Source organism: Pocillopora damicornis, chromosome 12 (assembly GCF_964200805.1).
Source record: "Pocillopora damicornis chromosome 12, jaPocDami1.2, whole genome shotgun sequence".
In the NCBI taxonomy this organism is placed as follows: Eukaryota; Metazoa; Cnidaria; class Anthozoa; order Scleractinia; family Pocilloporidae; genus Pocillopora; species Pocillopora damicornis.
The window spans coordinates 13568847-13595085 of record NC_142681.1 but is presented as its reverse complement, the minus strand read 5'-3'; the positions used below and the strand labels follow the sequence as shown (position 1 = coordinate 13595085).

Sequence of the window (26239 nt, the reverse complement as noted above, 5' to 3'; positions counted from 1 at the left end):
AATTATAATCCAAAAATTGACTCAAAGGCAAATCTTTGGGTAACCCAGCCAGAACTAGATTCTCTTCTGGTGATACTCTTCTATAGTGAAGGACTCCACTTGTTTTCAAGATCCACAAATGCAGACGATTCTGAAAATAAGAAATGTACAGACAAGTACAGTTTCTTTTCTTTCTTAAAATGTCCTCAATGCCAAACCAAGATTGTGGATTAGCAGAGATGTGCGTTTCAACCGAGTACTTCTCTGCCATTAAGTCTGATAGGCCTCTAGCTCGACCCAACTCCTCAACATAAAGAGCATCCCGAGAATTTTCGGTGTCACAAAGCAAAGTACAAAGCAGCTTGTAGGGGAATGTTCCTGTGTCCTCCAGCAATGATGTTTTGAACTGATCATTGGCGCCCAAGAAATATCTCAGCTCCTCATACTTTTCAATGCACAGGTGAAGACACGACAGGGAGTCTTTGATTTTATCTTGACATAAATACAAAACGGCGTAACCTTGGAGGATTTCAAACTCTTTTCTTCCATCCCCAATATCTCTGGATATGAATAAAACTTTCTCCAAGGATACTTCCGAAGCTTCAAAATCACCAACAAGTCTAAACAAAATTCCAAGGTTTCCGTAGTCAGTTGCCTCCCCTTCTCTGTCGCCAATTTCAGTTCTGATGACGAGCGCTTTTTGGAGATACTCTTCAGCCTTGTCGTATTGGCCAAGCGACGTAAACACAGTACCTAGGTTTCCATAACATGATGCTTCCCCTCGTCTGTGGCCAATTTCAGTTCTGATGACAAGCGCTTTTTGGAGATACTCTTCAGCCTTGTCGTATTGGCCAAGCGACGTAAACACAGTACCTAGGTTTCCATAACATGATGCTTCCCCTCCTCTGTCGCCAATTTCAGTTCCGATGACGAGCGCTTTTTGGAGATACTCTTCAGCCTTGTCGTATTGGCCAAGCGACGTAAACACAGTACCTAGGTTTCCATAACATGATGCTTCCCCTCCTCTGTCGCCAATTTCAGTTCTGATGACGAGCGCTTTTTGGAGATACTCTTCAGCCTTGTCGTATTGGCCAAGCGACGTAAACACAGTACCTAGGTTTCCATAACATGATGCTTCCCCTCCTCTGTCGCCAATTTAAGTTCTGATGACAAGCGCTTTTTGGAGATACTCTTCAGCCTTGACGTATTGGCCAAGCGACGTAAACACAGTACCTAGGTTTCCATAACATGATGCTTCCCCTCCTCTGTCGCCAATTTCAGTTCTGATGACAAGCCCTTTTTGGAGATACTCTTCAGCCTTGTCGTATTGGCCAAGCGACGTAAACACAGTACCTAGGTTTCCATAACATGATGCTTCCCCTCCTCTGTCGCCAATTTCAGTTGTGATGACAAGCCCTTTTTGGAGATACTCTTCAGCCTTGTCGTATTGGCCAAGCGACCTAAACACAGTACCTAGGTTTCCATAACATGATGCTTCCCCTCCTCTGTCGCCAATTTCAGTTCTGATGACGAGCGCTTTTTGGAGATACTCTTCAGCCTTGTCGTATTGGCCAAGCGACGTAAACACAGTACCTAGGTTTCCATAACATGATGCTTCCCCTCCTCTGTCGCCAATTTCAGTTGTGATGACAAGCCCTTTTTGGAGATACTCTTCAGCCTTGTCGTATTGGCCAAGCGACCTAAACACAGTACCTAGGTTTCCATAACATGATGCTTCCCCTCCTCTGTCGCCAATTTCAGTTCTGATGGCAAGCACTTTTTGGAGATGCTCTTCAGCCTTGTCGTATTGGCCAAGCGACGTAAACACAGTACCTAGGTTTCCGTAGTCAGTTGCCTCCCCTTCTCTGTCGCCAATTTCAGATCTGATGACAAGCGCTTTTTGGAGATACTCTTCAGCCTTGTCGTATTGGCCAAGCGACTTACAAACAGTACCTAGGTTTCCATAACATGATGCTTCCCCTCTTCTGTCGCCAATTTCAGTTGTGATGACAAGCGCTTTTTGGAGATACTCTTTAGCCTTGTCGTATTGGCCAAGCGACTTACAAACAGTACCTAGGTTTCCATAACATGATGCTTCCCCTCTTCTGTCGCCAATTTCAGTTGTGATGACAAGCGCTTTTTGGAGATACTCTTCAGCCTTGTCGTATTGGCCAAGCGACTTAAACACAGTACCTAGGTTTCCATAACATGATGCTTCCCCTCCTCTGTCGCCAATTTCAGTTGTGATGACAAGCCCTTTTTGGAGATACTCTTCAGCCTTGTCGTATTGGCCAAGCGACCTAAACACAGTACCTAGGTTTCCATAACATGATGCTTCCCCTCCTCTGTCGCCAATTTCAGTTCTGATGGCAAGCGCTTTTTGGAGATGCTCTTCAGCCTTGTCGTATTGGCCAAGCGACGTAAACACAGTACCTAGGTTTCCGTAGTCAGTTGCCTCCCCTTCTCTGTCGCCAATTTCAGTTCTGATGACAAGCCCTTTTTGGAGATACTCTTTAGCCTTGTCGTATTGGCCAAGCGACTTAAACACAGTACCTAGGTTTCCATAACATGTTGCTTCCCCTTCTCTGTCGCCAATTTCAGTTCTGATGACAAGCGCTTTTTGGAGATACTCTTCAGCCTTGTCGTATTGGCCAAGCGACTTAAACACAGTACCTAGGTTTCCATAACATGATGCTTCCCCTCCTCTGTCGCCAATTTCAGTTGTGATGACAAGCCCTTTTTGGAGATACTCTTCAGCCTTGTCGTATTGGCCAAGCGACTTAAACACAGTACCTAGGTTTCCATAACATGATGCTTCCCCTCCTCTATCGCCAATTTTGGTTGTTATGGCAAGGGCCCTCTCAAAATATTCCTTTGCTTTTAGGCCTTCGCCAAGTTTATAAAGCATAATTCCATACCCTCTGTTTAAGTCAAACAGTTTCCTTTCCTTTCCTGTCATGGCTTCTGCTGTTAGGTTTCCATTGCAATCCTCAACTGTTATCAGGGAAACATTATTTTTAGTAACACAATACTAAATGGTCGATAATCTTGATTAATAACAAGTCACTTCAAACAGGAACACACATGTTAAGTTACAAAAACGGGCTGGGTCGATTACACCCGGAAACTATTTGTAACAAGCTGAAAGTGTTAGAATTCACAATATCCACTTAAAAACAAAAAAAACAAGAAAGTTAAGAAGTCGGTTGGTCACCTTTTATTTTCCTCAAGTTGGGATTTTTTGAAGAACATTACATGACTTTAAAGTCATTGGACAAAGATAAAAAAAACTGACAGACTTTATCTTAACTTTTGCAGAGAGAACTTTCCACATGCATAGTTTCTATAAACAACGGTAAGTTTTTGAAGAAACTTTGGTGGGGTATTAAAAAACTATTTGGCTTTACCAACTGAGTAGACAATGTAAATTGGCCATGATAATGAATTTCAGCCGTCGTTTACTTCCGTTTGAAAAATGTCATTAACCAAATTCACTGTGCATTTGTCATGGAAGAAGCAACTCCCATACATGAAATTTCAATTCCAATATTGGAACTGACAGTCAGTGTTATCTGCGTAAGGCTCTCCAGAATTATTCGAGAAGAATTGGTAATGACAGCAGACCAAGTTTACTACTGAACTGACTCAGCTTTCGTGTTGAAGTACATCAACTTTGTTAACTCGCAGGTAAGCGAACCGTAGAAACTAGACTTAACTCACTGGGTCACTGTCGTAAATAACAGCGGAGCTCGCAGAGCGTAGCCCCAAAATTATGCAGAATAGTAGTAGCCCATCAAGCCGAAAAAATTTGGATGTACGACCGTTCGACCGTACGACCGTACAAGGTGCTTCTTTTAACAAGCGTGGTCAACTGTACCGCGGGCACGCCAACGCCACGGCTTTGTCCAGTGGTTCAGTGGTCAGTGCACTGGGCTGCGAGTTGGGCGACCCGGGTTCTAGTCCTGGCCAGGGCAAGGCGTTGTGCCCTTGAGACGTGCGGGGGAAAAAAAAAAAACGAGTTCCGCTTTTAGGCTTGGCTAAATCTATATATTATACTTTGACCTAGGTTTTTTAGTTCCTTCATCTCGTCACGTGATGTAAAAGAAACATTTTTCCCTTAGGTTGAATCATATTCCTACGGATTTCTGTCTTTCATCTTTTTGTGAGTGAACGTTAAAAGCCAAAAATCTATTATGTACATCCTCGATGTTGGAGCAGTCTGAAGATTAGTGAAAAGTCTTACAAACTTCAAAGAGAACTTAAAGATTATCCGCAAATGGGCTTAAAGGAATGACAGTGGAATTAATTTTAGTTTTAAAACAGTTACAATTGGAATATAATAAATCAATGTTAAGAAAGCTCATACAGGTTATAAACAAATAGATACCAAATGATAATCGCATAAAAAAAAAATTACTAGGAGTTTTGGTTTTAATATTCAGTTTTTCTACCTTTGTTCACATTTCATTCAGGTGATAGACAGTTGTGCCTGACTTAAACTACATTCATATTTGAAAATCAAAAAGTTTCATTGTTACTAAGAATTTGTCACAGGATTTGTGATCGAACTAGAACTTCTGGTCTTTCTAATCGCATGAGGAAACTAAAAAAATTTCTCAATATTCTAAATAGTCTACAATATAAGTTCTAGTTTCCCCATTCTTAGTTTATTGATTTTTTTATACCGGCTGTCAAAATGTATTTGCAATGCAGGCCCTTCGGATCACTGTATTTTATTTCTTATTCATGAATAATACAAGATTGATTACTGAGAAAATTGCTCTGGTTTTCTTGAGAACTATTCGACAGTTTAAATAATGTACCGTCCAAAATGTTTGTACTGGAAATTCCCTCGCTCGATTTTATTGAAACACCGTTCTCTTGGTTCATTACCGAGATGATCGCAGATGTAAGTTATTGACATTCGGCGATATGGCAACATTTGCAAAGATTGTTCATTTTAAAAGCAATGAGCGCATTTATCAGACGAATGTCCCTGAAAACGAATATTTTCTAATAAGATGAGGATCATTAATAAGATGCCAGACCACAAAGGTTTGATATGATCGCCTTATAACAAATTCATTTTACTTCGGTGGCGAATTTTACACCACGTTACAGTACTTTAAAGTGACAGGACAAATATTAACCGGGAAAATAGGACCTTTTTATTTCAGGCTTTTCCATTAATTAAAACGTTACTCATGCAAAATTATTCTAAATAACAATATTCTAGAGCTATTTACTTGGTACATGACAGAATGCTGGATATCTTTTTACTTGCACTTACCAAGTTGTCGACTTCGTGGTTGATCCTTTTGAAAGTGAAACGACAGAAAAAAAAATTTAATGAAAGACAGTTACGACTTTTCCTTATATTCCAAAACCTCCGCCTCTTTACTTAACTTAACCGCGACCATTTTGTCTCAGACCAACAAGAAAGATACACCTTAGTACTACAGCGTTCTGGAAACTTTCCTGACATTCTGCAATATGGCAACATCTGAAAAGATTGTTCTAGCGGTTTATTACCTAGTAATGAGTTTACTTATCATACCAATGTCCCTGAGAGCGAACCTTTTTATAGTTGATGAGGATCATTGGTAAGATGTAAAGCCATAAAGCTTTAACGAAGTCGCTTTGAAACAAATAAATTTCATTTTGGCTGCGATTTTTGCATAACATTACATTTGACTTGATAGGCATAGGACAAATATTAACCAAACAGCATTTAATTTAGGCTTTGCCATTAAAACGTTACTCATGCAGAGTTACTCAAAATAACAATAGACTATATTACTTAATCATTTGTAGAAGATAGAAAGCTGTATACCCCTGTATTAAACACTTTTACTCGTACTTAGCAAGTTCTTGACTTCGTATCGGATGCTTTTGAAAGTAAAAAGACAAAAACAGTGAAACACAGTCGGGACTTTCCCTACATTCCAAAACTTTCGCAGTCGAGTGACAATTACTGTGATTGTTTTGTTATTCAGATGAGTGCGCAAACGTTCATAACTTGCTAAAGGTATATTTTTTGATGTTAAAACCATTCTTTACGATTCTTTCTTTTTAAACACCTGAAATCGTTTATTTGTAAACCTTCAGCTGACAATTTGATATAAATCTAATTCACAAAAGTTTTTTCCTGTTGGCCGCATGTTAACTTTGATTTAAACTTATGTTCTTAACTCGCAGCTAAGCGAAGCATAGTAACAAGTTTCTGCGTAGACTTCAACATGTAAATGTGCCACCCGCCTACTCACTCACTGACTCACTCAAGTGTAGACATTGTTGAGAATAAGGCCTAGTTCAAACGTCGATCTTTACATGTACCGAAAATAATTGCAATTTGGGTCGACTCGAATAATTAAGAGCGGCAGTTGATTCAAACGTCGATCCGAATTTAGTCGATCCTAATTGCAAAACTGAACATAACTCCATAATGCCTACCAAAATGGCGGAAAAAAATGCGGGTAGCACAACTTGTGGAAATGAAGAGCTTGTTTTTCTTGCAAATGCGATTAAGGAGGGTAGAAAAAGGCGACTCAAGATGCAGTTAGCATTAAACAACCTTGCTGCCAGGAGAAGACGAATTTGGCTTGCCTTCTATTATTGCTTATTTCCCAAAGGAACATCACAGTTCCTCGTCCAGTTCGTTCGTGTCGTCGACTAAAAAGAAATTCTGGCTGGTGGGAAAATGTTTGCAACCTGTGGTTTTAAAACAAGAGGAGCACGAGCCTTCCTCCTTTCCCGCCATATTGTTTGAATGGTTCGAAGGCTTTCGCGCATGGCACGTAAACGAACTTTCTTGAATTGTGGGTAAAACATAATTATTTTAACGTATGTATAATGTATGCATTAAGTTCGGTACATGTAAAGTACGACGTATGAATCAATGCCGATCTTTTACCGTTCTATCCGACTAGCCGCGTCGGATAGAACGGCACTGTCGATCCGAATACAAATCTTCCGATCCTAATTGATTCAAACGTCGATCTTTACATGTACTTAATAGAAACGTTAGGTTCGGTACATGTAAAGATCGACGTTTGAACTAGGCCTAAGAAACTTTAATCTCGTTTTTATGATCCAAACAGAACTTCTGGTTTTACTAATCACGTGGGAAAACTCGAAAAATGTTTCCCCTCAGTCTCACTTAAGTTTCACTTTTCTTAGTTTTTCTGCCGTCAAAACGTATATGTAATGAAACCCCTTGGGATAAAGCATCCTAATTTCTTTTTCATGAATAATGTAAGACATTTAACCGCTGAGGTATTTTTAGCTTTTCTTGAGAACTATACAACAATTTCTATGATGTGGTACGAGCCGGACACAGACTTGACATCTCCCTTTTTTCGAACTAGAAGTTCCTTTGCACGATTTTATTGAAAAAATATTATTTACTGTGTTATGAACGAGCGAGAGAGAGATGATCGCAGATGTAAATCAGTGATGACCATATATTGAATACTGACTGAAAGTAGTATTCAATGAGTTTTAATTGCTAACAGTCTTAGCCCAACAAGAAAGATAAATCTCAGTACTACAGCGTTCTGGAAACTTTCATGACATTCTGCAATATGGCAAAATTTGAAAAGATTGTTCTAGCGGTTTGTTACCAAGTAATGAGTTTACTTATCACACTAATGTCCCTGAGAACGAACCTTTTTATAGTTGATGAGGATGATTGGTAAGATGTGAAGCCATAAAGCTTTAACGAAGTCGCTTTGAAACAAATAAATTTCACTTTGGCTGCGACTTTTGCATAACATTATATGACTTGATAGGCACAGGACAAATATTAACAAAACAGCATTCATTTCAGGCTTTGCCAGTAAAACGTTAAAACGCAAAGATACTCAAAATAACAATAGACTATCAGTAATTCATTTGTAGAAGATAGAAAGCTGTGTACCCCTGTATTAAACATCTCTACTCGTACTTAGCAAGTTGTTGACTTCGTAGTGGATGTTTTTGAAAGTAAAAAGACAAAAACAATGAAATACAGTAGGGACTTTCCCTACATTCCAAAACATCCGCAGTCGAGCAACAATTACCGTTACCGCTTTGTTATTCAGATGAGAGCGCAAACGTTCATAACATGCTAGAGGTACATTTTTAGATGTTTAAACCATTCTTTACGATTCCTTTTTTTTAAACACCTGAAATCGTTTGTTTGTAAACCTACAGCTGACAATTCACAAAAGTTTTTCCTGATGGCCGGCATGTTAACTTTGATTTTAAACTTATGTTCTTAACTCGCAGTTAGGCGAAGGATAGTAACATGTTTCTGGGTAGACTCCAACGTGTAAATGTGCCACCCGCCTACTCACTCACTGACTCACTCAGGTGTAGACATTGTTGGGAATAAGAAACTTTGATCTCGTTTTTTTATGATCCAAACAGAACTTTCGGTTTCACTAATCACGTGAGATTTTTCCCCTAAGTCCCTTATTTCTCCATCGGCAACTTGTTAATATTTTCAGCGATTGCGGTGTGCTTTTGTTGCGTAGCTTGGCATTTGGCAAAGATCATGTTATTGGAAAAGAAAGCTCCTCGTGACTTTGTATTCCACTTTGATAACAAAAGAAACCCAAACAAAACAATGTAAATTCAGCCACATGCAAATCAATGATTTTTCATCGCGAGTATTCAAAGAAGCAAGTATTAAAAAATTGTGTATTACATTTTGTGTTAACACTAGTGTTTCTGTCAATGTTTTTCAATCATGTAAATTGTACATACTCAAACCTTTACCTTAATACAAATTTTTAACGTAATTTTTGCACTCATTTGATAGGTCTCAACTACATCCTTTTTCAGATTGAACAACTATTTGAATTTTTAATTCAAAACAACTCTTCGTGACTTGTGTGTGTCAAGAAAATTGACATAAACTTTGTTGTGTGACCACAGGCGTCCCAAGCTCATGTCTTCAGAAAAAAGCAAACAGTTAATTCATGAAAGTGTCACACATTGTGTGACTTGGTGTGAAGTTATGAGAGGAACCATTGAGAATTTGAACATGTTATAAGGAATTGTATGGGAAATGAAATATGGTTGATTTACAAAGATAAATAATTTGAACTATGAACATTTAACACAAAATCAATAGAACTTACTGACATCTTGTGTGTCTGGCAATCTGTGCCATTTTAAGCATGCTTTATTATCACTGTTATTCCTGTTATACCTTTGACTGAGAAAAATGCCGATTGGGAGGATTTTCAGGGTGCAAACTGCCTCTGCATGGACAACAGTTAAAATCCTAGCGTGCAGCCTTGATTTCATCTTATAGATGGATGAAATTTTGTTCCCCATACTACTCCTTATAACATGTTCAAATTCTCAATGGTTCATCTTGTAACTTAACACCGAGTCGCACAATATGTGATACTTTCATTAATTAATTGTTTGCTTTTTTGCAAGACATGAGCTGGATGCCTGTGGTGTGACTAAATTGTTATTTCATGCAAGTGACAGCCAGTTTTGAGAGTAATACTTGATTAACAAGATAACATTTTATTTAAAAAAAAAACATGGGTTGTCATGACTGTCACAATTTGTTAATGGTTCTGAAATTGAATGCATTGTTGACTTATCAACTGATCTCAGTGTTGTGCAGCTCCTTCCCTGCCCTTTTTTGGTCATGTTTAGGCTGTATCAGGTTGCAAATTTATGTACAAGTTATGCTAGTAACATAATATGCAGCATTTGATAGATTTTATTTATAATATTTATGTAACTGTTGGATTTTAGGATCATCACAATACTCACACAGAACTTACTCATAAAAGCATAAAGAAGACAAAAGATCAAGCTGTCTTCAGTTACATGGATATATGAAGCTCAGTACATATTGGTATAGAAGAGTATACTAGGAAGAGAATGAAACAGAATCTTACCTGTTTATTCATCTTTCGCATCATTTTCATCAGACCTTGTTGAAACTTTTTCAATATTTGATGTGGCAAACTGTGGGAAAAGAAGTCATTAACAGAAGGAGTGCATCAGAAGGAGTAAATGATCTTTAAAGTGCACATTAAAATTTCACACACCTGCATGATTATTGCTCTAGTGAGTAAATGTAAAGTTTTGTTTGTGTTTTGACTGTCAATGGTAATTGCTTTTCTTGACTGTCTAATTATAGCTGTGATTAATTTAAATTGTAAACTACATGGAATGAAACGTTACCTCTTAATTGCACACCTCCAACATGTGGTCAACAAAGCCTTTCTTTTGTTGTGAGTTCTGTGAAATATAGGAGATAATTTGTCACTAAAATGATGTGATCCCCCAGGGTTAAATACTTGTAGTTGACAAGATCTACAGAGGAAACTTGAATTTTGTTCACCCTTTAACTCCCATGATCCAGTGACCAAGACACAGTTTCTCCTTACAATATCAATGCAATACCAAGCAGACAAGTAATGAGAATAAAGACAAATATTGATCAGGGGATTATTAGTTGATCCAATACCAAATTCTCCAAACTAACATCACAAGAACTGCATGGCAGACAGTAAGGAGAATTTCTAATGAGATCTTGGGAGTTCAAGGGTTAAGATCTGTACCACAGGTTGTGAAATAAGTCGGGCATTAAATCTCATCGATTGGAACATTTTGATTTGATGTATTTGATTGACTATCAATACAGGTATAGTGTGGTGAAGTTCTAATGTTTAGATAAATGCTTAAAATGATGCTGATAAGGAAGCAATATGCATTGTATTTTCTATTTGAAAATTATTTGAAAAGTGTTACCATTATTTAGCTTTAATGGTAATGTTCAATTCTAGGAATCAATTAGTAAAATTCCACATACTATTACTGCTGATTGGCACAACAGATTACAATGGAATTGAGTTGGATGTTGATGGTCGTTAAATTTTGAATCATTACTATTAATGATTCCTTAATTTTCCTCAAATTCATTTAGAAAGGAATTGAAATAATTTGACAAGTTATATGTATTTTGTTAGCTGATTATTGATAGACAAGAACAAGATAGTTGAAGTAGAAGTTGAAGGAAAGATTACAAAATATGGGGTAATGAATGAACAAGATATATTTTTAAAAGTTTTTTTTAACAGAATTGCTTAGTCAGTGATAGTATAATGGCTAGTACAATGTCAACACTAGTGAGTCCTGACATGTTTTTTGTGATTTTGATGCAGTTAGTCTAATTTATATTATGTAGAAGAAATATTTAAAAGAGAATTTACTTACCTTCTCTCAAGATTCTATGCTGTCTGCGGCATATGGCATCTAAAATGTTTGAACAGAAATATTTTTGCAAACAGTTGATATGGTGAGTATTAAGAAGATAAATCACTAATGGACGAATGGATGTTCTGTGTTATGTGCAAGTAAAGAACTATGAATTAAAATGTATGCTCATTCCGTTAGGATTGATAAGATTTGATCACATTTCATAGGCTGGGTATGGTACATAAATATGTATCAGTCAATTAAGAACTTCAATATCTCCCTATCACAGCAACCCCCTCAGGCATCTGAAGTTTTGAGGATTTGTTTGTTCTTGGGGCCAAAGTATTGTTCAAATTCCCAACTCAAAGTGTTTGATTTAAAAGTCAATTTTTGTAAAAGGCAAAATCAGTGATTATGACATTCTAGTCATTGACATAATGCTAGGCCAGGAGCATTTTGTGCCAAAATATCGATGTCAACACGTCACACAGTTGCTTTACTTTAAAAATAATACAAGCATTAAAGATTTAAGTTATTGATTCATGATAAAAAAAAAACAATTGATAGTTAGTGCTATTTTTCTGTTTTTCTGTACCAGTGATTTATAGTAAGCATTTTTAATTGTTTGATGCAACAACACATGTGATTAAAATCAAAATTCTCCGACAAACCCGGATTGCTATTTTCTTGCATTTAACTTGTAATATAATTATTTTATAACGAAATGCGAGAAATATGCAGTCAGTAATAATAAAATGGACAATCATATTTGTGGCATATTACATAGAGCATTTAATCATTAGAAAGTCCTTATCCTTATGACTTTCTAATGATTAAATGCTCTATGTAATATAGAGCATTTAATGATAAGGATATAATTAAAAGCATAAATTCTGTGATATTCAATTTCGTGTGGAGAGGCAAAGATAAAGTCAAAAGACTAGCCTTAATTAGTGAATACGAAGACGGTGGCCTCAAAATGCCTCACCCTGAATCTTTAATTAAAACTCAAAGAATTGTGTGTCTGGCAAGGTATTTAGATGATAATAGTAGTCCGTGGAAAGTTTTCTTGTCTCATTATCTTAAGAATGTAGGAACCAGTTTTCTGCTTCAGTGCAATTTCAATCCATCGCGCCAACCCTGTAAACTACCTTCTTTTTATAAAGAATGTCTTGAAGTTTTGTCTGACTTTAATGGCAATCACGATATAATAGCTACAAAACAGGACGTTTTAAATGTGACTATCTGGAACAACCAGAACCTCTTGATTAACAAGAAATCAATATACAACAAGAGAATAAAAGAAGCAGGTTTTGTGAAACTTGGAGATATTCTCTCAAATGACTCAAAATTAAAAAGGTGGGACGCTTTTAGAGAGAAAAATCTCTCCTTGTCAGATTAGTTACTCCTACAAGGCATTTTTTCCGCCATTCCGCCTAACTGGAAACAGCTCCTTAACGTTGGAGAGAATAATAACAACCGAATTGACAAAACTGTTTCAGACGATGTTCAAGATATAACTAGAATGACTTCAAAATCAATCTATCAATTTCTGTTGAGCAAGTTACGGTACAAATGTCCAAATTGAACGGAATTGGAAAGACTCACCGGGAGCATATATTTGTTGTAGAACTTAAATTAAAACTTCGTTTGCTCTTTCACCATGAACAAATTGCTCAAGAAAATTCAGATATTAAATGAATGAAAGTTCCATCGTTCAGTTTAACTGTAACCAAATACCTCACGTTTCAACTTTCTGGGTACTTTTTGTGAACAATTAAAATTAATTGCAGACGGTTTTTAGGCCGCTTGTCAACCAATGTAATGACACTATTGTTTTTACAAATTCATTCTGAAACCAACATTTTTCTGTCAACCAAAGTGATTTGATAGAGATAAAAAAGAGGATTCATAAGTTATTTATCGGCTTAGTAACCGACATCGTTGCTTAAAAATACTGCCCAGCCGGAAAACGAGGTTTATTTATGAAAAATGACGACGAAAGTTGGGATGTACTCGGCGACTCAGGAAAGCGTTACCGTGGCCCGTGGGCAGAGATAGGAAAATACTGACCGGGTAAAGAACCAATCAGATTGCAAGATTCGTTACCGTGCCCTCTAAAAAAACAATAAACCTATGTATGTTGTAGCTCGTTATACTTGATGTTTGATTAAGCTCATAAATGTGAACAACTTTCGAGATTTTTTTCAAGGAATGGAAAATTTCACATTGAGAGAGAGGTGCGTGTAGGCTAAATGTTGATGGGAAAATCGTAGTGTTTCTTTCTTCTGTCGTTTATTACTTTGGAGATTGCTAAAATCCGCAAATATGGCTTTTGTACGGCACAAACATTCATTAGTCTATGATTTGAACAGAGTCACCTGCTGAGTGTTGGTTCACATACAAGCTCCCTGTGCAACAACTTCGGCTCTTACAGCCGCGAAATTAAAAAACTACTATTCCATAGATAAAACTAAAATAGTCACTTACCGCCATCGAACACTAACCTCCATGCAGAGCTTCGCCTAACTAAACTGTACATCACGATGTACATCGTGACCCGAATAATTTTCGTTGTTCATGCTGTCTGCTAGATAAAAATCTCAGAATATTCTACAGATCTCTATCTATAATTGCTTACTTCGACCTTTTCTTTCAAGCATTCTATATGTCCATGTAAATTTACATCCTCATCAAGTGTTAACGACGTTGAACTGCGTGCTCAAAGAATGAGCCAGCAATATTTTGAACAGTGGACTTCCTACAAATTTATCTAGGTACGTCATGTATGGGGAATTATTATCTATTCAATACATATTATGTCCTATAATTTTACATACATACATACAGCAATATCCGTAATAACTCCCCATACATGACCTACTTACGCAAATTTCCTTTGATGAAAACATCCGAGGACATAGCTAGTTGTTTTCATGGGTAAAAAAAATAATTTTGAGAGAAAAGTGAGATGCAAAGGTCTGTATTTTTTGTAGCCTATGGCAGCTGTACCATCTCTTGCAGTCTTCGTCTAAATTTTTCAAAGTCCCTTCTGATCTTGTGCCTTGTTCGGTCAGTTTCTGAAAATAGATCATCGGCATCAACCTCTTCGTCCTTATTCATACTTACAGAGGTGGATCTCTGCAATAAACCAGCTTTTGACAGGGCAGATAGTCGGCTGAAGTATCAAGCGATCTGCTGCTCTATTAACCAGTCTGTCCTATACAACATTTCTAGCCGGTGTCGTCTCGTAAACTCCAAATTTGGGAAGCCACATTAGAGGCGGTTGACATCGTACTAGTTTCCTCTCCTGTCCGGTACACTTCTAGGAAATACTATTTTGCTTTTTGCGTTTTCCAAAGAGCCCATCCAAAGTGGTCCACCTGGCTAGTAAGGGGTTGTTCGTCAGAATTTTTGCCCGAGGTCCGACCTTGAACGTAGCCATCCCCTATAGATTGATAAGCCTCCGTCTATTTCCTCTTGATCTCATCAAAGGCCGATATTTTTTTCAGCTTCAATTTGTGTCTCTGCCTATGTTAAGGTGCCTTTGGAAGGCAGTAAATATGACTATAACGTTTTGATACATCCTTCCTCTTGACAAGAATATCTCGCTCTCTTGCTCTGTCTGTGACTGATTGAGTAGTTCTCGCGAAGGCCCGGGTTCAGAGATCTGTGCACGTTGCTGATAACCACCCGCTTCTACGATGAGTTTGCTGAAGGTTTCTAGAGTGAGGATTGAGGGCTTTTTAGACACTCGCTCACTTATGTAGCATCACTATGAGGACGCAATACAATTGATACACATACACTACATAGGATCAATACCATCCGTTGGGCTGTTGCGGGAGGGAAAAATTTGTCATTTTTTTTTGCGTGCGAATCAAGGGAAGACAAAGTTTTTATAACATTTGACAAGAATTTCATGGTACTCAATAGGGTGGTTACCTCGCCGCTCGTTGGCAATTATCGTCGGCCAGAGTCAAGACTTGCCAACCGGTGACCTCGCCCTCGAGTAAATTAATTTTCCAAATGTAATTGCGTTCTACATTAGGAGAACGCAACCCATAGTCCTATGGTGCTCAGTTGGGATTCCTGTGTTACTCAAGGCTGATCTTATGTGGTACTCATTTTCGTTGTCCGTTTGCATTTTCAACGCCATCTTGAATAGTCTATCTCATTTTGTCCATGTCACATTCCGATGCGCAAATGGCAATCGCTCACCTTGTGCCGAGTAGTTTAACTGGAAGAAGAGTAAAAGCGGTAATTTTTCCCGTTTGAAGTAAGCTTAACCGTTTTTTCAGACTTTTATAGCTAACTTTTATCCATTATCCAAGCCTGAGGGAAGTTTGCGTCACTTCTGGAACATTAGGAAAACTATTTCAAGCGAGTTGTGTTCTTTCGGGAACAATAAAGCATTTCACGCCGATCTTTCCTTGGTGGCCATGTCACAGCAAAGTCACAGGCGGCAAGTTGAGTGGCGGTTTTTGTGGGCGATAAAGTCTTGTTCAGCTCCTAACATCATCGGCCTCTTTACTGTACAATATTTTCCACTTAGCCTTCAACTCCTCTGCAGACGTTTCCCTCTGGTTTAAACTTATTTACCTCAAACCGCGTAATAGGTACCCAACCATTTGTTCCCTGTTTCGTATAAGACCTGCGTTAGCACGAAAACCAAAGAAAACCTTCAATCTCCACCACGAACGTACTTCATAATCAACGACTTCGACTAGTAATAAATGTGGCGAGCGTGAGGAAATGCACATTTTCACTGCTGTGATCAAAGCACAATGATGTATCGTAATTAATACTTACGGTATCAAACCAGTGACTATGACAGGGTGAGCCTTAATTTTTCTGCGAGGTCGACGTGACTTTACATTAAAGGCGATTTTTTTTACGGAACAAACTAGTGAGCATCATTGCACCGACTGAGAAAGTAAAAACTTGTAATTATCTCCCATGCGTTTAACCTGACAATAGCAGGCTTCATCCAGGAGTTTTACAAGTTGGGTGAAAAAGCTTGCTTAAGTAAATAACTAGTCTCTTTTCGATTGAAGTAAGTAGAAAGAATTCGCCAGGTGCGCCTGCGGCGTTGTAAATGCGTAACATTTTTCGGACGTACGTGATCTGTTTGAGGGTCACAGATTAAGTGGGAATATTTGACCTCTCAACACATTACATACTCGTCTATGTAACGTCTCCCTTTGTTTTCTCAATTTATGTTGTCGCAAACACAGTTTTTGGGAGTCACAAAACATAAAACTTATCGGGACCCAGTTTCATATTCTAATTGCAATAAATTATAAATAACAAGGGTTCTTTGAAACAATCAGTAGTGGAAAGAAAGTTTTAGATCTGCTAACTGAGGGTGTAACAAAATGTATGCAAACTCTCAGAAGAATCGGTTAAAAACCATCGCAGGAACAGCTTCTTACATTTTACCCATTTTGAAGCGATTTCCTTGGTGAAAACCAAGAAAAACCGGGGGGGTGGTCTATCCTCCCCCGGAAAGAACCAAAACAGAGACCAGTTTGTCTGTTTGAGTTTTGGGGTAGACCCCTTAAACTTGCAAAGTTTCATTGAAAGCGGTGAGATGGCATGTAGCACGACTGCCTGGTGATCTCGTGGGCACACTCTTAAATTTTGGCCTCCAGATATTTCATTTCTAGTGTTCTGTGCATTGGAAGGAAAGTAAAATGCCCAGGAAACTACACTTGACATCAACGTTTCATGGTCTACGAAAAGTGTAAGGCTACCACAACAGAAACAAAAGCCAGTCACCTAAAAAATTTCAGAATGACTTCTAAATTTTGCGAAGATATTTCTTATTAAAAGCTTTTAAAATAGCCGTGTAAACTGCTGCGGGCTAATTGGTCGAGAGCAAAAAGAATAAAAACCAAAGGCTTTTCTTAATTTTCTCCTACAAGGCCTACACACCTTGAAGGGGTCTTTTATTCCATGTTTTACTGCTATGTAAAGATTAGTCTCTATAGCACCCAAATGACTCAAAACATCGCGAAGTTGGTTAATCAAGAAGGGGTCGGTGGTTTGAAACAGCTCACAAAAAGTTTTCCAAACAAACGCGGCAAGAATTCATCTATTTAATTCCCTTTTTAAAGCAGAGCGGAGTAGGGAAGGAAGGGGGGTTGGGGCGAGTAGGTTGGGGTAGGAAGGAGAATCCCTCACTACACTGATACTCATAGTTCAGGTAATAACAGAATAATTAGAATGATGTTAAACATCCTTAGAAATCGTTCAAGGGGGAAATAAGAAGGGCACTTATCAAGAACACGTGACATGATCAATTTTTTTTTCGTGCGTGTAATCACTTATTTATGCTTCAAGTTTTTATGTTGAAATTAATGTAATTTTCGTCAAATGAAGGGATGAAAAACTCGTTTGGCTCCCATAATTTGGTATGATCTTTTGACGCTATAACTTTTGCTGCTTGGATTACTATTTGATACTGGAACTAATATTTGACGTTAGTATACTAATCACCAGAACTTCATCGCCAGAATTTTTTTGATGATAAGACATCAAGTAACATGGGTTGTTACTTGTTACGATCAAAGAAATGCACTGTAAAGCATTGAGAAACAAAACAACCTTCTTGCGATCGTAGCGTCTGTTGATGTTTTATGCGCAGGAAAGCGTCAGTGGATCGCATGCAGACACTCCTACCAGATCCCGCCACCTTGCCGCCTTAACAATGAACAACAGTGCTATATGTTTTACTCTGTAACCTGGTTAAAACAAACTCTCGCGTGGTAAAAAACAAGAATATTTTGATTCCCTAAACAACATTTTGACAATTATCTGACTTAAAAACGATCAAATCACCATGCAAACATACATCATTTCAAACATTACAATGCGTAAGTGACTTGTTGAACCAGTTTCAAAATATTGCTGACGTAATTTTTCAACTTTATAGTAACAAAGTTCCTGACCTTGATAGGTTTTCCCATGGTTCTATTTAGAAATCCATGTACTTTTTTCCAGTCTTTTAAGCACTCAGAAGTAGTGCTGGAACTCACCAAAAGAAAAACTTTCCGTAAAGATTTTACATAAAAAATTTAGGATTCTGTTAACAAAACCTATAACAAAAGGCTTTGAGAGAAAACCCTGTAAGACTTAACTGGCTCGTTTTTTATGCTTAAACTACTGTTTTAACTTTCCTGATTTCACTTCACTTAAGAGCCCTAAGTCAATAATGTTTTCGTGCTAATTATATCGGCCGGATAAGATAATTTTTGTGCAGAAAAAAATATTCTCGGATACGTAACCAATACCTCCTTCCGAGAAGATCGGAAAAGAGAACGCAAAAAATTGAAATTAATATGCTTAATTGAAGATTTCCCTTCTTTAATTACGCAATGAAATAATCGATATAGTATTTTCAGTACTTTATCTATTTGTTTGTCCAGCTAAGTCTCTAGGGTCTGTTTACTTCAAGCTATTCTCATCTTCATTCCTGTAACAAACGTAAAAAAAGAAAAACAATTATAAATAACTTAATCAACATTTCTTAAACAAAGCAAATACAGTTATACCAGGCGCAATATGTAGGCAAATGTACACTTATATCTGATTGGCAGAGTCAATTCGAAATTCTATATTTTACACCTAACTGGGAGAATAAATTGTTACTCTTTGAAAGGAACAACAATAAAAAAAAAAACGGCATGAAACTAGTCTTGATATTCAAGGTGACAAAGGATAACTGCCGGCGGTCAGCGACCAGTAAGTCATAGCCACCTTCACATCTAATTAACTTTAATTTATGAAATACCTGTTCTCACCGAGTCTTACCTCTGCTTGTCAAACTCGAGCCTCACATCATCATTTGCATGATCGAAGACAAAAATCAGTAACTGTTCTAATAGATAAAAACGGACGGAGTGAATCGGTAATTTGCTTGAAAATAACCACATCACTGGTCTTATCTTTGAAGGCGTTAATCCAGTGACTGAAATATGGAAACAATCAAATGACATCAGAGATAGGAGGTGGCTTGACTTTCAGTAATAATCAATAGTTATACTTGATAGTCCTTCATATTTCTTTTGAGGAGGGGAGAGAGGTGGGGGAAATAGACTGGACTACAGTTACGTTAAACCAGAAATGGTTTTTTTTGAGGTTAAATTTTTTTACGACTTATGGTTAAAATTTTACAATTTTTAGCTTAACGCTTTAATTTTTTTTGGCTGTTTCATGGCTGTTGATTAGCCCCATTGAAACCCCCCTAGAAGTATACGACGTCTTAAATCAGTGGTAAATAACTGTCATCAAAAAGGCTTTTACCGTGATTGTTTGCTATCATATGCAACTGACACCATAGATATTTCACAGGTTATGTACTATTTATTAGAATCTGAGGAGTTGAGTAAATTTTTTAAATGGGAGAGGATACCTCTCTAAGTATCAAGAGGGTCGCAAAGGGATGTTGCCATGGCTTTTACGGCTAACAGTTAATATCTTTCCATTTTTATCACCAGAAATGTTGTTTACCGTTAACTCTTTTGCCAATAACGGTTAAAATTTTGTCAATTTTGGCTAATTTTTTGGCCGTTTTACGGCTAACGGTTAACCTTATTAAGACCCTCTATCAAACACTGTTACCGCCAATTTGTGATTAGGAAAAATGACAACTGTGATCAAAAGTATTTAATGAGAGGGAGATGGAGAGCGAATCAGCGTTTACTTAAAAGATTTAAGTGTTCTAACTCAAACGAATAAATTTCGGTTTTGTACGTCACAAATTTATAACCAATGACGGAGTTGAACATGTAAAAATAACTTATTTCAATCTATTTTAACAGGAAACGTCCGACTTCTGTGTCCATCTCTTTCGAAGATTGGAATTTCATTACAAGATCGATACCAGTAGAACTAAAGCTTCTTCCTTTAAACGGTAAGCTATCTATGCGCGATAATCAACTTTTCAGGAACTGATATGGAAAATCGATCAACAGTTTACTCCGCAGTGAATCTATTTCGGTTTTGCACGTCACACTTTTATAACTACAGATCGACCATATTTGGTTCCACATACTATTCTTTACAACGTGATCAATTCTCGTAACTTAACATCGAGTTACAAAACGCCTGACGCTTTCATGAATAAATCGTTTGCTTTTTCTCGAGATGTGAGCTCGAGCCGCCTCTACTGACATCAGTAAAGGACATTCTGCATGATAAATATGTCATAATATTGGATTGATTTTAGTCTTTGATCACGTGATTGTGGAAACCATCAGTGCCTCAAATTAAACAATGGTTAACCATCTTAGCTAATGAGATTGAAATATATTGTATAAAACCTTAACGGTTTGAAGAAAGCCATTTGACGGTGGAGATATGAAGCATCCGATAAACGGAAAAGTACAATTATACTATGTATGCAATAACATTGAATTTAAGAAAGTTTTAGTTCTTCTGAGAATTTTAAAACATCTCTCCTCGTGAGCGCGCAGTGTCATGACTCATCTTCTTATGCGAGACTCTTATGCGCTCATACAGACAAAAAAAAAAAGATTTGTGCTCGTATGTCCGTCTATTGCGTCCTATTTAGGTCAAAATTTTCAACAGTTAGTGGTTATATGATAAACTGCTTATTGACTGAGTTTGGTTGAGCCGGACGCGAAAATATTTGGCTCTCGGTCATCAAGCAAGGACCTCGCTGCGCTCCTACCACTCAATCAATAAGTACACAGTACTTCGGTTTTGTACGTCACAATTTTATCACCCATTGTAATTGAACATGAAAAATGAAAAGTTTTATTCTATTTTTAATGCGGAACGTCAAGCTTAAGTGTTGAGTCTTTAAAAAGTTTGATTTACATCACAAGATTGATCACAGTACAACCTAAGTTTCTTTCTTTAAACGGTAACCTATCGTGACAGTCACTTTGCGTGACAATCGACTCCTTATCTTTGTGAACTTTTCATTTTCCAGCGGAGGTGATTTGCATGACCGTGGCCAAAATTGCTAAAAAAAAAAACTGAGTGACTATATTTCGGTTTAGCACGTCACACTTTTCTGACTAATGATGGATTTTAGCGTCCAAAACGTCAGGCTTCAGTGTTCATCCCTCTTGGAACGGTTGGATTTGCTTGAAGAGATCGATGAGATCGAGAGTACAACTAAAGCTTCTGTCTTTAAACAGTAAGCTATCCGTGGTGAAAATTGACTCATTGTACTCATTTTCTTGTGGGTGTCATTCATAAATTAATGGTTTGTTTTTTCTCGAGACGCGAGCCTGTTGTCAGCCTCTGCTGACATCAGTAAAGGACATTCTGCATAATAACTATGCCTTGATATAGGATTGAGTTTAGTTTTTGATCACGTGATTGCGGAAACCGTTATTTTCTCAATTTAAACAATGCTGAGCAATCTTAGCTAATGAGGCTAAAATATATTGCATAAAACCCTTACGGTTTGAAGAAAGCAATTTTACGGTGAGGATATGAAGCATCCGTTCAACGGAAAAGTACGTTTATACTATGTATGTAATAACATTGAATTTAAGAAAGTTTCAGTTTCTGTGAATTAAAACATCTCTCTAAATAGTAACCTAACAACAACTGAAATTACAATAAACTTGGCTAACATTTGTTTTAGATGCCATTTTCCACAGTATTTAGAAAATCTTTAATTTATCATGCTCATGCGAAAAGAAGTTAAATTTTAGAAACAGTATGGGGCCCAAGAAATATTTTTCAATCTGTAACAAACAGAGATTATTCCATGGAAAGTGTGCACAAATGAGATTTATTGCATCAAACAAAAATTAACATGTGAGCCTAGTGAACTAGTGAATTTTTTTTATCAACGCGACAAGTGGATAAAAATTGTTCAAGCGTTTTCCATGGTATGATGCTTCCATTTCATACATACCAAAATTTTTTCTTACTGTCCAACAAAGATTGGAAGCTAACAACTGTGAAAATACATTGTTCGTTTCATTAAAGCCACAAATGATACTACTTAACAGCGTAAATCCCTATTTGTATTAAAATAAATTCCATTTCTTAACAATTTTCAAATAGAAGATTAAATAATTTTTTCAAAGATTTAAAGGTGAGAAGGAAAAAAAAAGGTGATACTATATGATTATTTTTGACTGTTGACAAAGAAATTAAAGTTTAATATAGATCAAATAAAAAACCCTTTGAAGGTCCATTGCAACAGTTTCCAGCACATACACATATACAAAGACTGTTTTATTTCCAATCCAACAAAAGCTGCCATAAGCAGGCATTGAAAGATAAAAATCTATGATAATACAAATAGGGATTTTAGGACAAAAGGGTAATTTATTTAGATCTTGTGAGTATAGTTGTCAGTTGGGTAACATCTCCTTGCAAGTGCATTGCCTTACCTCAACTTTTCATTTTTTTTTTCTATCAAAGAAATAAAAAATGTTTCAACTTAGGAGGGAGAGGCCACTCCTACAAGGTGGATTTGGTGACCATGCCCACCACGTCAACCATATTAAAAATATAAAATATGAATCAAAATGAAATCAACTGTCTCTCATTCATTTTATAAATGTAAATTTGCAGCAGATTAATTCAGCCATAACTGCAAATGATAACTTCTTACCAAGCCTGAGGGCCATAAGAGAACATTTTTCTGAGTTCCTCACAAAAACAACGGATGGCCAATATTCCTCAATAGAATTTGAGCAAGAAAAGTTAGAAAGTGATTCATCGCATTGCAACTGGACTAAACTTTTTAGTTTTAAATTTGGTGCCTTTCAAAACAAAAATACATGGATTATGATCGTTTCACAGGAAACGGTCTGCATGGAAAAGTGCAGAACAAGTAAGAACCAGATCGTGCTGGTAATTACCTCCATACTACCGTAAGTAGTTATTCGGTTATAAGGCGCACTCGGCTATAAGACGCACCCCCAATTTGGCAATTTCATTATTGCATGAAGATTTTAGATATATGAAAATTCACATATTTGCACTGCGGTGGAAAGATGAAATTAGGAGACCCTCGCAGCTAAGAACACTACTGAAACGAGTAGTTGTAAATAAGACCTGAAAAACGGGCCTGAAATTTTTTTCAGGTCTTATTTACAACTACTCGTTTCAGTAGTGTTCTTAGCTGCGAGGGTCTCCTAATTTCATTATTGCATGTTTTCAATCTGAAAATATCGCTAAAATACTTGGTTATAAGGCGCATCGTTGTTTGGGGAGTAAAGATTGGTCAAGTTTATTGTAAATTCTTTCATAAACTTACAAAAAAGCGAAAAAGTCGCGTATTGATTTTAGTTTACCGTTAATTAACAAAAGCAGAATTGTCGCACACGCGACCACGCGCACAAACAAAAGCCTTGATTAAACAAAAGCAAAATGTCACACACATAAACAAAAGCCGAAAAATGTCACACATTTAATCACAGTGATAAACAAAAGGCAAAAAAGGTCACACATTTAATGACAACCTATCGGTACACATTAATTTTTAGCCTTCCCTCTCGGGAAACATGGTTTTAAAGTATAAAAACAATTCGATCAACAAAATCAGTAATCGCAAATTTACTTCACCTGGTGAACATTATCTTGCGAAGTCTACATTCAGCACAATCATGCCAACAACAACAACAACAACAACAACAGCATTTATTTAAACACGATAAAAAATTCAGCAAAAGCTGATGTGGTCGTGTACGGACAATAAAACTAAATTCCTAACTAAATCCAATAAAACTAAATTCCTAACTAATTATAAGAAGACTAATGTAAGATTTCTACATATTTTCAACAATAAAAATTCTACATAGTACATCATTATAACATACGTGGCTTAAAAATACACTTGAGTGACTTTTTAAAAGCGTCAACGTCTTGAATTGATCTCATTTGATTTTCCAGAGCGTTCCACCGAGTAATTGACTTGTATGAGCATGATTTCTTGACCATATCGGTCTTAGGTCTAGGTAACTTAAATGTCATTTTCCTCCTGAAGTCGTAGCTACTTACATACTTTTCAAAGTGACGGCTCATAGGACGTGGCAAAAGATTATAATAAGCCTGATGCGCTAAGATTAGTAATCGTTTCTCATACATAATCTCTAAGGTATTCCATTTTACTGTGGCAAGAACCTCCTTGCTTGGAGTACACCAATCCAAGTTAAATATTATTTTCGCCGCTCTAACATGTATAGATTCTAAGCTTGAGAAAAATACTCGACCACAAGAGCCCCAAACTAACATACCATATGTCACAGACGGCAGAATAACCTTAAAATAGAAATCAATTCTTGCCTGTATAGGAAGGAAATACAAGGATTTAAGTAAATTCAACTTCTGCGTATATGACTTAGCTAATTCCGATACATGATGATCCCACTTAAGAGCATTATCTATCTGAACACCCAGGCATCTTGCAGAAACAACCTCCCCGACAACATAATCACCCATCTTAATAGCCTGCTTTGGCCCAGCAAACTTTCCGCGTCCACCAAGCAATATATATTCCGTCTTGGTGGGATGTGGAGTGAGACAGTTCTCGCAACACCATGTATATAGCCTTGCTAGTACTTCATTCAACTTGGAGGCCACCAGATCATAGGTCGGAGCTGAGACATAGACGGTGGTATCGTCTGCGTACATGTGAAGCTGTGGGTCACCATCTATTCCCTCAGTGATATTGGGCAGATCATTACAGAAGATGGAAAACAGGGTAGGGCCCAGCACCGACCCTTGAGGTACACCAAAAGTAACTGGCATAGCTTGAGATTGACACCCATTAATCGTCGTTACTTGCGTTCTTCCAGAGAGGTAATCTCTTATCCAACACCACAAGTCCCCAGCTACACCAAGACTTTGAAGTTTTCGGAGCAGAATGGAGTGGGGAATTGCGTCAAACGCCTTACGAAAGTCTACAAAAACCACGCCTACAACATGTTTCTTGTCGATCGCTTGTCTCCAGTCATCCGTTATTTTCACTAACAACAGCTCGGTGGAATGACCTTTTTTATACGCCCACTGGTGAGGGTTCCCAAGTCCTTGTTCAGTGACATGCGTGGTAATAGTTGACGCCACCATAGACTCCATCAGTTTTCCTGGTACACTTAATAGCGAGATAGGCCTGTAATTTTGCTTAACGGTTTCATCGTCACTTTTATAGAGAGCTGAGATGTTTGCAGCCTTCCAAGTAGCCGGTACACTGTTGCAGGTGGCGCTTATTTGAAAAACAGACAATAAAGATGGAATAATTGAGTCACCGGCAAACTTTAAAAGTTTTGGAGCAACTCTGTCGTGCCCAGAGGCTTTATCGGCTCTCAACTTAGCCATCGAACTAACAATAACCTCCTGCGATAAATTTATGTTCATAACACAAGGCGCGACGGTAGATACATGAACGTTACTTTGTGTCGAGTTGGTATTCGGCAATTCGTTGGCCAGTTTTTCGCCTATAGTTGAGAAATGTTCATTAAGTATGTTCGCTTTGTCCAGATCGGAGGTGACAACTTTTCCATCCGCATTCCTGATCCCTAATATCGGGGTAATCGATTTGCCGTTTGTCGCATTTTTTACCAGTCTCCAGTAGGATTTACAATCCTTCACTTCATTGAACAGTTCCAAATAGTATCTGCTCTTAGAAAGCCTCACTTCCCGTGTCACTCTATTCCGCAACTCCGAATACTCCGCCCACAGGTCTGGATCACCCAGACGTTGTGCCATTTTAAGCATTTTGAAACGTTTATTCATCAAGTGCCGTATTTGCGGTGTTATCCAAGGTACCGAGACGCTCCTAATTTTAACTTCCCTGTAAGGCGCATGCACCTGACAGATATCTTTGAATATGCGTAACCACGCCCAATAGCAATCGTCTGGATCGTTAAACACTGAACATACTGACCACGGGGCACTCTCGATATCCTTCACAAAAGTAGCTTGATCAAATCTTTTGAAGGTGCGGGCCTTGACTATCTTTGGAGGCGGCCTTTTTATTTTGGACCATATTGTAGCAAGAACCAGCTTATGATCTGAGATTCCCAACTCAGTTGTTTTAATAGTT

At 37.5% G+C, this 26239-nt stretch overlaps 2 long non-coding RNA genes across 2 annotated transcripts in view; one reads left to right on the top strand and one right to left on the bottom strand.

Moving 5' to 3' along the window:
• Positions 1-26239, top strand: part of LOC149036596 (uncharacterized) — a 105738-nt gene that overhangs the window by 48027 nt on the left and 31472 nt on the right. The window lies entirely within an intron of this gene.
• LOC149036598 (uncharacterized) lies at positions 8656-11744 on the bottom strand. Its single transcript, XR_016181666.1, has 3 exons — positions 11212-11744; positions 10177-10233; positions 8656-9957 (listed from the first exon to the last, which is right to left on the bottom strand). It is a non-coding gene; the product is annotated as an uncharacterized LOC149036598 (long non-coding RNA).